The sequence below is a fragment of the Somniosus microcephalus genome, chromosome 3 (genome assembly GCF_052327205.1).
Source record: "Somniosus microcephalus isolate GS21.2 chromosome 3, FLI_Smic_1.0, whole genome shotgun sequence".
NCBI lineage: Eukaryota > Metazoa > Chordata > Chondrichthyes > Squaliformes > Somniosidae > Somniosus > Somniosus microcephalus.
The window spans coordinates 332,226,989-332,240,675 of record NC_140989.1 but is presented as its reverse complement, the minus strand read 5'-3'; positions in this window follow the sequence as shown (position 1 = coordinate 332,240,675).

Genomic DNA, 13,687 nt, shown 5'->3' with positions numbered 1-13,687 from the left:
CTGCATCACTGAAACTGTCACTGTGCTAATGTACAGTGTGAATCGCTTACACTGTCGCTTTGCTAATGTATAATGTGAATCACTTACACTGTCACAGTGCTAAGGTATAGTGTGAATCACTGAAACTATCTCTGTGCTAAGGTGTAGTGTGAATCACTGAAACTGTTACTGTGCCAATGTATAGTGTGAATCGCTGACACAAACACTGTGCTAATGTATAGTGTGAACCGCTGACACTGTCACTGTGCTAATGTATTGTGTGAATCACTTACACTATCACAGTGCTAAGGTATACCTTGAATCACCGACACTGTCATTGTGCTAATAAATAATGTGAATCACTGACACAATCACTGTGCTAATGTATAGTGTGAATCGCTGACACTATCACTGTGCTAATGTATAGTGTGAATCACTGACATTACCACTGTTCTAATGTACAGTGTTAATCGATGATAATCTCCCTGTGCCCATGGATAGTGTGAATCGCTGACACTGTCACTGTGCTAATGTACAGTGTGAATCACTGACTCTGTCACTGTGCTAATGTACAGTGTGAATCGCTGACACTATCATTGTGTTAATGTATAGTGTGAATCACTGACACTGTCACTGTGCTAAGGTATAGTGTGAATCACTGACACTGACACTGTGCTAATGTACAGTGTGAATCACTGACACTGTCACTGTGTTAATGTACAGTGTGAATCGCTGACACTATCACTGTGCTAATGTATAATGTGAATCACTGATACTCTCATTTTGCTAAGGTTTAGTGTGAATCACTGACACTGTGACTGTGCCAATGTATAGTGTGAATCACTGACACACTCACTGTGCTAATGTATAGTGTGAATCACTGACACTGTCACTGTGTTAATGCACATTGCGAATCACTGACACTGATAATATACTAATGTATACTGCGCAACACTGACACTGTGCTAACGTATAGTGTGCATCACTGACACTGACACTTTCCTAATGTAACGTTTGAATTGCTGACACTGTCACTGTGCTAATGTACACTGCATCACTGAAACTGTCGCTTTGCTAATGTATAATGTGAATCACTTACACTGTCACTGTGCTAAGGTATAGTGTGAATCACTGAAACTATCTCTGTGCTAAGGTGTAGTGTGAATCACTGAAACTGTGACTGTGCCAATGTATAGCGTGAATCACTGACACAATCACTGTGCTAATGTATAGTGTGAACTGCTGACACTGTCACTGTGCTTATGTATAGTGTGAATCACTGACACTATCACTGTGCTTAGGTATAGTGTGAATCGCTGACACTTTCACTGTGCTAATGCATAGTGTGAATCACTGACACCATCACTGTGCTATGGTATAGTGTGAATCACTGACACTGTCACTGTGCTAATGTTTAGTGTGAATCACTGACACTGTCACTGTGCTAATGAATAGTTTGAATCACTTACACTTTAACTGTGCTAATATATAGTGTGAATCACTTACACTATCATAGTGCTAAGGTATAGTGTGAATCGTTGACACTGTCACTATGCTAATGTATAGTGTGAATCGCTGACACAATCACTGTGCTAATGTACTTTGTAAATCGCTGACACTGTCACTGTGCTAATGTATAACGTGAATCATTGACACTCTCACTGTACTAATATATAGTGTGAATCACAACACTATCACTGTGCTAATGTGTAGTGTGAATCGCTGACACCGTCACTGAGCTAATGTATAGTGTGAATCACTGACACTGTCACTGTGCTAATGTATAGTGTGAATCACTGACACTGTCACTGTGCTAATGTACAGTGTGAATCACTGACTGTGTCACTGTGCTAATGTATAGTGTGAATTGCTGACACTGTCACTGTGCTAATGTACAGTGTGAATCAATGACACTGTCACTGTGCTAATGTATAGTGTGAATCACTGACACTGTCACTGTGCTAATGTACAGAGTGAATCACTGACTGTCACTGTGCTAATGTACAGTATGAGTCGCTGACACTATCACTGTGCTAATGTATAATGTGAATTACTGACACTGGCACTGTGCTAATGTACAGTGTGAATCACTGATACTCTCATTTTGCTAAGGTGTAGTGTGAATCACTGACACTGTGACTGTGCCAATGTATAGTGTGAATCACTGACACTGTGCAAATGTAAAGTGTGAATCGCTGACACTGTCACTGTGCTAATATATAGTGTGAATCACTGACACTGTCACTGTGCTAATGTACAATGTGAATCGCTGACACTAACTCTGTGTTAATGTGTAGTGTGAATAATTGACACTATCACTGTGCTAATGTATAGTGTGAATCACTGACATTACCACTGTTCTAATGTACAGTGTTAATCGATGAAAATCTCCCTGTGCCCATGTATAGTGTGAATCGCTGACACTGTCACTGTGCTAATGTACAGTGTGAATCACTGACACTGTCACTGTGCTAATGCACAGTGTGAATCACTGACATTACCACTGTTCTAATGTACAGATTTAATCGATGATAATCTCCCTGTGCCTTTGTATAGTGTGAATCGCTTACACTGTCACTGTGCTAATGTATAATGTGCATCACTGACACTGTCACTGTGCTAATGTACAGTGTGAATCACTGACACGGTCACTGTGCTAATGTACAGTGTGAATCGCTGACACTATCACTGTGCTAATGTATAATGTGAATTACTGACACTGTCACTGTGCTGAGGTATATTGTGAATCACTGATACTCTCATTTTGCTAAGGTGTAGTGTGAATCACTGAAACTGTGATTGTGCCAATGTATAGTGTGAATCACTGACACCGTCACTGTGCTAAGGTATAGCGTAAATCAGTGACACAATCACTGTGCTAATGTATAGTGTGAATCACTGACACTGTGCTAATGTATAGTGTGAATCACTGACACTGTCACTGTGCTAATGTATAGCGTGAATCACGGACACTGTCACTGTGATAATGTATAGTGTGAATCACTAACACTGTCACTGTGCTAATTTACAGTGTGAATCACTGATACTATCACTGTGCGAATGTACAGTGTGTATCACTGTCACTCTCACCGTGCTAATGCATAGTGTGAATCAGTGACACTTCCACTGTGCTAATGTATTATGAATGTCTGACACTGTTACTGTGCTAATGCATATTGTGAATCGCTGACACTGTCACATTTCTAATGTATAAAGTGAATCGCTGATACTGTCACTGTCCTAATGTATAGTGTGAATCACTGTCACTGTCACTGTCCTAATGTATAGTGTGAATCACTGACACTGTCACTGTGCTAATGTATAGTGTGAATCACTGACACTGTCACTATGCTAAGGTATAGTGTAAATAACTGACACTGTCAATGTGGTAATGTAAAGTGTGAATCACTGACACTGTGACTGTGCTAATGTATAGTATGCATCACTGCCACTGTCATTGTGCTAATGTACAGTTTGAATTGCCGACACTGTCAGTGTGCTAATGTACAGTGTGAAACAATGATGCTGTCACTGTGGTAATGTACTTTGTGAATCATTGATACTGTCACTCTGCTAATGTATAATGTGAATTACTGACACTGTCACTGTGCTAATGTATAGTGTGAATAACTGACATTGTCACTGTGCTAATGTAGTGTGAATCACTGACACTGTCACTGTGCTATTGTATAGTGTGAATCGCTGATACTGTCACTATGTTAATGTATAGTGTGAATCACTGACACTGTCACTGTTCTAATGTATTGTGAACCGCTGATACTGTCACTGTGCTAGTGTATAGTTTGAATCGCTGATTCTGTCACTATGCTAAAGTACAGTTTGTATAATTGACACTGTCACTGTGCTAATGTGTAGTGTGAATCACTGACACTGTCACTGAGCTAATGTATCGTGTGAATCACTGACACTGTCACTGTGCTAATTTATAGAGTGAATCGCTAACACTGTCACTGTGCTAATTTATAGAGTGAATCGCTGACACTGTCACTGTGCTAATTTATAGAGTGAATTGCTGACACTGTCACTGTGCTAATGTACAGTGTGAATCACTGACACTGCCACTGTGCTAATATATAGTGTGAATCACTGACACTGTCACTATCCTAAGGTATAGTGTAAATAACTGACACTGTCAATGTGGTAATGTAAAGTGTGAATCACTGACACTGTGACTGTGCTAATGTATAGTATGCATCACTGCCACTGTCATTGTGCTAATGTACAGTTTGAATTGCTGACACTGTCACTGTGCTAATGTACAGTGTGAAACAATGATGCTGTCACTGTGGTAATGTATTTAGTGAATCATTGATACTGTCACTCTGCTAATGTATAGTGTGAATTACTGACACTGTCACTGTGCTAACGTACATTGTGAATCACTGACACTGTCACTGTGCTAATGTATAGTGTGAATAACTGACGTTGTCACTGTCCTAACGTAGTGTGAATCACTGAGATTGTCACTGTGCTAATGTACAGTGTGAATCACTGACACTGTCACTGTGCTATTGTATAGTGTGAATCGCTGACACTGTCACTATGCTAAGGTATAGTGTAAATAACTGACACTGTCAATGTGGTAATGTAAAGTGTGAATCACTGACACTGTGACTGTGCTAATGTATAGTATGCATCACTGCCACTGTCATTGTGCTAATGTACAGTTTGAATTGCCGACACTGTCAGTGTGCTAATGTACAGTGTGAAACAATGATGCTGTCACTGTGGTAATGTACTTTGTGAATCATTGATACTGTCACTCTGCTAATGTATAATGTGAATTACTGACACTGTCACTGTGCCAATGTACATTGTGAATCGCTGACACTGTCACTGTGCTAATGTATAGTGTGAATAACTGACATTGTCACTGTGCTAATGTAGTGTGAATCACTGACACTGTCACTGTGCTATTGTATAGTGTGAATCGCTGATACTGTCACTATGTTAATGTATAGTGTGAATCACTGACACTGTCACTGTTCTAATGTATTGTGAACCGCTGATACTGTCACTGTGCTAGTGTATAGTTTGAATCGCTGATTCTGTCACTATGCTAAAGTACAGTTTGTATAATTGACACTGTCACTGTGCTAATGTGTAGTGTGAATCACTGACACTGTCACTGAGCTAATGTATCGTGTGAATCACTGACACTGTCACTGTGCTAATTTATAGAGTGAATCGCTAACACTGTCACTGTGCTAATTTATAGAGTGAATCGCTGACACTGTCACTGTGCTAATTTATAGAGTGAATTGCTGACACTGTCACTGTGCTAATGTACAGTGTGAATCACTGACACTGCCACTGTGCTAATATATAGTGTGAATCACTGACACTGTCACTATCCTAAGGTATAGTGTAAATAACTGACACTGTCAATGTGGTAATGTAAAGTGTGAATCACTGACACTGTGACTGTGCTAATGTATAGTATGCATCACTGCCACTGTCATTGTGCTAATGTACAGTTTGAATTGCTGACACTGTCACTGTGCTAATGTACAGTGTGAAACAATGATGCTGTCACTGTGGTAATGTATTTAGTGAATCATTGATACTGTCACTCTGCTAATGTATAGTGTGAATTACTGACACTGTCACTGTGCTAACGTACATTGTGAATCACTGACACTGTCACTGTGCTAATGTATAGTGTGAATAACTGACGTTGTCACTGTCCTAACGTAGTGTGAATCACTGAGATTGTCACTGTGCTAATGTACAGTGTGAATCACTGACACTGTCACTGTGCTATTGTATAGTGTGAATCGCTGATACTGTCACTATGTTAATGTATAGTGTGAATCAGTGACACTGTCACTGTGCTAATGTATAGTGTGTATCACTGACAGTCACTGTGCTAATGTATTGTGAATCGCTGACACTGTCACTTTGCTAATTTATAGTGTGAGTCACTGATACTGTCACTTTGCTAAAGTATAGTGTGAATCACTGATGCTATCACTGTGCGAATGTACAGTGTGAATCGCTTACACTGTCGCTTTGCTAATGTACTTTGTGAATCGCTGACACTGACGCTGTGCTAATGTATAACGTGAATCATTGACACTCTCACTGTACTAATGTATAGTGTGAATCACTGACACTATCACTGTGCTAATGTGCAGTGTGAATCGCTGACACTGTCACTGAGCTAATGTATAGTGTGAATCACTGACACTGTCACTGTGCAAATGTATCGTGTGAATCACTGACACTGTGCTTATGTACAGTGTGAATCACTGACTGTGTCACTGTGCGAATGTACAGTGTGAATCGCTGACACTAACACTGTTAATGTATAGTGTGAATAATTGACACAATCACTGTGCTAAGGTATAGTGTGAATCACTGTCTTTACCACTGCTCTAATGTACAGATTTAATCGATGATACTCTCCCTGTGCCCTTGTATACTGTGAATCGCTTACACTTTTACTGTGCTAATGTATAATGTGCATCACTGACACTGTCACTGTGCTAATGTACAGTGTGAATCGCTGACACTATCACTGTGCTAATGTATAATGTGAATTACTGACACTGTCACTGTGCTGAGGTATATTGTGAATCACTGATACTCTCATTTTGCTAAGGTGTAGTGTGAATCACTGAAACTGTGATTGTGCCAATGTATAGTGTGAATCACTGACACCGTCACTGTGCTAAGGTATAGCGTAAATCAGTGACACTCTCACTGTGCTAATGTATAGTGTGAATCACTGACACTGTGCTAATGTATAGTGTGAATCACTGACACTGTCACTGTGCTAATGTATAGCGTGAATCACGGACACTGTCACTGTGATAATGTATAGTGTGAATCACTAACACTGTCACTGTGCTAATTTACAGTGTGAATCACTGATACTATCACTGTGCGAATGTACAGTGTGTATCACTGTCACTCTCACCGTGCTAATGCATAGTGTGAATCAGTGACACTTCCACTGTGCTAATGTATTATGAATGTCTGACACTGTTACTGTGCTAATGCATATTGTGAATCGCTGACACTGTCACATTTCTAATGTATAAAGTGAATCGCTGATACTGTCACTGTCCTAATGTATAGTGTGAATCACTGTCACTGTCACTGTCCTAATGTATAGTGTGAATCACTGACACTGTCACTGTGCTAATGTATAGTGTGAATCACTGACACTGTCACTATGCTAAGGTATAGTGTAAATAACTGACACTGTCAATGTGGTAATGTAAAGTGTGAATCACTGACACTGTGACTGTGCTAATGTATAGTATGCATCACTGCCACTGTCATTGTGCTAATGTACAGTTTGAATTGCCGACACTGTCAGTGTGCTAATGTACAGTGTGAAACAATGATGCTGTCACTGTGGTAATGTACTTTGTGAATCATTGATACTGTCACTCTGCTAATGTATAATGTGAATTACTGACACTGTCACTGTGCTAATGTACATTGTGAATCGCTGACACTGTCACTGTGCTAATGTATAGTGTGAATAACTGACATTGTCACTGTGCTAATGTAGTGTGAATCACTGACACTGTCACTGTGCTATTGTATAGTGTGAATCGCTGATACTGTCACTATGTTAATGTATAGTGTGAATCACTGACACTGTCACTGTTCTAATGTATTGTGAACCGCTGATACTGTCACTGTGCTAGTGTATAGTTTGAATCGCTGATTCTGTCACTATGCTAAAGTACAGTTTGTATAATTGACACTGTCACTGTGCTAATGTGTAGTGTGAATCACTGACACTGTCACTGAGCTAATGTATCGTGTGAATCACTGACACTGTCACTGTGCTAATTTATAGAGTGAATCGCTAACACTGTCACTGTGCTAATTTATAGAGTGAATCGCTGACACTGTCACTGTGCTAATTTATAGAGTGAATTGCTGACACTGTCACTGTGCTAATGTACAGTGTGAATCACTGACACTGCCACTGTGCTAATATATAGTGTGAATCACTGACACTGTCACTATCCTAAGGTATAGTGTAAATAACTGACACTGTCAATGTGGTAATGTAAAGTGTGAATCACTGACACTGTGACTGTGCTAATGTATAGTATGCATCACTGCCACTGTCATTGTGCTAATGTACAGTTTGAATTGCTGACACTGTCACTGTGCTAATGTACAGTGTGAAACAATGATGCTGTCACTGTGGTAATGTATTTAGTGAATCATTGATACTGTCACTCTGCTAATGTATAGTGTGAATTACTGACACTGTCACTGTGCTAACGTACATTGTGAATCACTGACACTGTCACTGTGCTAATGTATAGTGTGAATAACTGACGTTGTCACTGTCCTAACGTAGTGTGAATCACTGAGATTGTCACTGTGCTAATGTACAGTGTGAATCACTGACACTGTCACTGTGCTATTGTATAGTGTGAATCGCTGACACTGTCACTATGCTAAGGTATAGTGTAAATAACTGACACTGTCAATGTGGTAATGTAAAGTGTGAATCACTGACACTGTGACTGTGCTAATGTATAGTATGCATCACTGCCACTGTCATTGTGCTAATGTACAGTTTGAATTGCCGACACTGTCAGTGTGCTAATGTACAGTGTGAAACAATGATGCTGTCACTGTGGTAATGTACTTTGTGAATCATTGATACTGTCACTCTGCTAATGTATAATGTGAATTACTGACACTGTCACTGTGCCAATGTACATTGTGAATCGCTGACACTGTCACTGTGCTAATGTATAGTGTGAATAACTGACATTGTCACTGTGCTAATGTAGTGTGAATCACTGACACTGTCACTGTGCTATTGTATAGTGTGAATCGCTGATACTGTCACTATGTTAATGTATAGTGTGAATCACTGACACTGTCACTGTTCTAATGTATTGTGAACCGCTGATACTGTCACTGTGCTAGTGTATAGTTTGAATCGCTGATTCTGTCACTATGCTAAAGTACAGTTTGTATAATTGACACTGTCACTGTGCTAATGTGTAGTGTGAATCACTGACACTGTCACTGAGCTAATGTATCGTGTGAATCACTGACACTGTCACTGTGCTAATTTATAGAGTGAATCGCTAACACTGTCACTGTGCTAATTTATAGAGTGAATCGCTGACACTGTCACTGTGCTAATTTATAGAGTGAATTGCTGACACTGTCACTGTGCTAATGTACAGTGTGAATCACTGACACTGCCACTGTGCTAATATATAGTGTGAATCACTGACACTGTCACTATCCTAAGGTATAGTGTAAATAACTGACACTGTCAATGTGGTAATGTAAAGTGTGAATCACTGACACTGTGACTGTGCTAATGTATAGTATGCATCACTGCCACTGTCATTGTGCTAATGTACAGTTTGAATTGCTGACACTGTCACTGTGCTAATGTACAGTGTGAAACAATGATGCTGTCACTGTGGTAATGTATTTAGTGAATCATTGATACTGTCACTCTGCTAATGTATAGTGTGAATTACTGACACTGTCACTGTGCTAACGTACATTGTGAATCACTGACACTGTCACTGTGCTAATGTATAGTGTGAATAACTGACGTTGTCACTGTCCTAACGTAGTGTGAATCACTGAGATTGTCACTGTGCTAATGTACAGTGTGAATCACTGACACTGTCACTGTGCTATTGTATAGTGTGAATCGCTGATACTGTCACTATGTTAATGTATAGTGTGAATCAGTGACACTGTCACTGTGCTAATGTATAGTGTGTATCACTGACAGTCACTGTGCTAATGTATTGTGAATCGCTGACACTGTCACTTTGCTAATTTATAGTGTGAGTCACTGATACTGTCACTTTGCTAAAGTATAGTGTGAATCACTGATGCTATCACTGTGCGAATGTACAGTGTGAATCGCTTACACTGTCGCTTTGCTAATGTACTTTGTGAATCGCTGACACTGACGCTGTGCTAATGTATAACGTGAATCATTGACACTCTCACTGTACTAATGTATAGTGTGAATCACAGACACTATCACTGTGCTAATGTGCAGTGTGAATCGCTGACACTGTCACTGAGCTAATGTATAGTGTGAATCACTGACACTGTCACTGTGCAAATGTATCGTGTGAATCACTGACACTGTGCTTATGTACAGTGTGAATCACTGACTGTGTCACTGTGCGAATGTACAGTGTGAATCGCTGACACTAACACTGTTAATGTATAGTGTGAATAATTGACACAATCACTGTGCTAAGGTATAGTGTGAATCACTGTCTTTACCACTGCTCTAATGTACAGATTTAATCGATGATACTCTCCCTGTGCCCTTGTATACTGTGAATCGCTTACACTTTTACTGTGCTAATGTATAATGTGCATCACTGACACTGTCACTGTGCTAATGTACAGTGTGAATCGCTGACACTATCAGTGTGCTAATGTATAATGTGAATCACTTACACTGTCACAGTGCTAAGGTATAGTGCGAATCACTGAAACTATCTCTGTGCTAAGGTGTAGTGTGAATCACTGAAACTGTTACTGTGCCAATGTATAGTGTGAATCGCTGACACAAACACTGTGCTAATGTATAGTGTGAACCGCTGACACTCTCACTGTGCTAATGTATTGTGTGAATCACTTACACTATCACAGTGCTAAGGTATACCTTGAATCACCGACACTGTCATTGTGCTAATAAATAATGTGAATCACTGACACAATCACTGTGCTAATGTATCGTGTGAATCACTGACACTATCACTGTGCTAATGTATAGTGTGAATCACTGACATTACCACTGTTCTAATGTACAGTGTTAATCGATGATAATCTCCCTGTGCCCATGGATAGTGTGAATCGCTGACACTGTCACTGTGCTAATGTACAGTGTGAATCACTGACTCTGTCACTGTGCTAATGTACAGTGTGAATCGCTGACACTATCACTGTGTTAATGTATAGTGTGAATAACTGACACTGTCACTGTGCTAAGGTATAGTGTGAATCACTGACATTACCACCGCTCTAATGTACAGATTTAATCGATGATAATCTGCCTGTGCCCTTGTAGAGTGTGAATCGCTTACACTGTCACTGTGCTAATGGATAATGTGAATCACTGACACTGACACTGTGCTAATGTACAGTGTGAATCACTGACACTGTCACTGTGCTAATGTACAGTGTGAATCGCTGACACTATCACTGTGCTAATGTATAATGTGAATCACTGATACTCTCATTTTGCTAAGGTGTAGTGTGAATCACTGACACTATGACTGTGCCAATGTATAGTGTGAATCACTGACACACTCACTGTGCTAATGTATAGTGTGAATCACTGACACTGTCACTGTGTTAATGCACATTGCGAATCACTGACACTGATAATATACTAATGTATACTGCGCAACACTGACACTGTGCTAACGTATAGTGTGCATCACTGACACTGCCACTTTCCTAATGTAACATTTGAATTGCTGACACTGTCACTGTGCTAATGTACACTGCATCACTGAAACTGTCACTGTGCTAATGTACAGTGTGAATCGCTTAAACTGTCGCTTTGCTAATGTATAATGTGAATCACTTACACTGTCACTGTGCTAAGGTATAGTGTGAATCACTGAAACTATCTCTGTGCTAAGGTGTAGTGTGAATCACTGAAACTGTGACTGTGCCAATGTATAGCGTGAATCACTGACACAATCACTGTGCTAATGTATAGTGTGAACTGCTGACACTGTCACTGTGCTTATGTATAGTGTGAATCACTGACACTATCACTGTGCTTAGGTATAGTGTGAATCGCTGACACTTTCACTGTGCTAATGCATAGTGTGAATCACTGACACCATCACTGTGATATGGTATAGTGTGAATCACTGACACTGTCACTGTGCTAATGTTTAGTGTGAATCACTGACACAATACCTGTGCTAATGTATTTTGTGAATCGCAGACACTGTCACTGTGCTAATGTATAATGTGAATAACTGACACTGTCACTGTGCTAATGAATAGTTTGAATCACTTACACTTTAACTGTGCTAATATATAGTGTGAATCACTTACACTATCATAGTGCTAAGGTATAGTGTGAATCGTTGACACTGTCACTATGCTAATGTATAGTGTGAATCGCTGACACAATCACTGTGCTAATGTACTTTGTAAATCGCTGACACTGACGCTGTGCTAATGTATAACGTGAATCATTGACACTCTCACTGTACTAATATATAGTGTGAATCACAACACTATCACTGTGCTAATGTGTAGTGTGAATCACACTGTCACTGTGCTAATGTATAGTGTGAATCACTGACACTGTCACTGTGCTAATGTATAGTGTGAATCACTGACACTGTCACTGTGCTAATGTACAGTGTGAATCACTGACTGTGTCACTGTGCTAATGTATAGTGTGAATTGCTGACACTGTCACTGTGCTAATGTACAGTGTGAATCAATGACACTGTCACTGTGCTAATGTATAGTGTGAATCACTGACACTGTCACTGTGCTAATGTACAGTGTGAATCACTGACTGTGTCACTGTGCTAATGTACAGTATGAATCGCTGACACTGACGCTGTGCTAATGTATAACGTGAATCATTGACACTCTCACTGTACTAATGTATAGTGTGAATCACTGACACTATCAATGTGCTAATGTGTAGTGTGAATCGCTGACACTGTCACTGAGCTAATGTATAGTGTGAATCTCTGACACTGTCACTGTGCTAATGTACAATGTGAATCACTGACACTGTGCAAATGTAAAGTGTGAATCGCTGACACTGTCACTGTACTTAATGTATAGTGTGAATCACTGACACTGTCACTGTGCTAATGTACAATGTGAATCGCTGACACTAACTCTGTGTTAATGTGTAGTGTGAATAATTGACACTATCACTGTGCTAATGTATAGTGTGAATCACTGACATTACCACTGTTCTAATGTACAGTGTTAATCGATGAAAATCTCCCTGTGCCCATGTATAGTGTGAATCGCTGACACTGTCACTGTGCTAATGTACAGTGTGAATCACTGACACTATCACTGTGTTAATGTATAGTGTGTTTCACTGACACTATCACTCTGCCAATGTATAGTTTGAATCACTGACACTATCACTGTGCGAAGGTATAGTGTGAATCACTGACACTGTCACTGTGCTAAGGTATAGTGTGAATCACTGACATTACCACTGCTCTAATGTACAGATTTAATCGATGATAATCTCCCTGTGCCTTTGTATAGTGTGAATCGCTTACACTGTCACTGTGCTAATGTATAATGTGCATCACTGACACTGTCACTGTGCTAATGTACAGTGTGAATCACTGACACGGTCACTGTGCTAATGTACAGTGTGAATCGCTGACACTATCACTGTGCTAATGTATAATGTGAATTACTGACACTGTCACTGTGCTGAGGTATATTGTGAATCACTGATACTCTCATTTTGCTAAGGTGTAGTGTGAATCACTGAAACTGTGACTGTGCCAATGTATAGTGTGAATCACTGACACTGTCACTGTGCTAAGGTATAGCGTGAATCAGTGACACAATCACTGTGCTAATGTATAGTGTGAATCACTGACACTGTGCTAATGTATAGTGTGAATCACTGACACTGTCACTGTGCTAATGTATAGCGTGAATCACGGACACTGTCACTGTGATA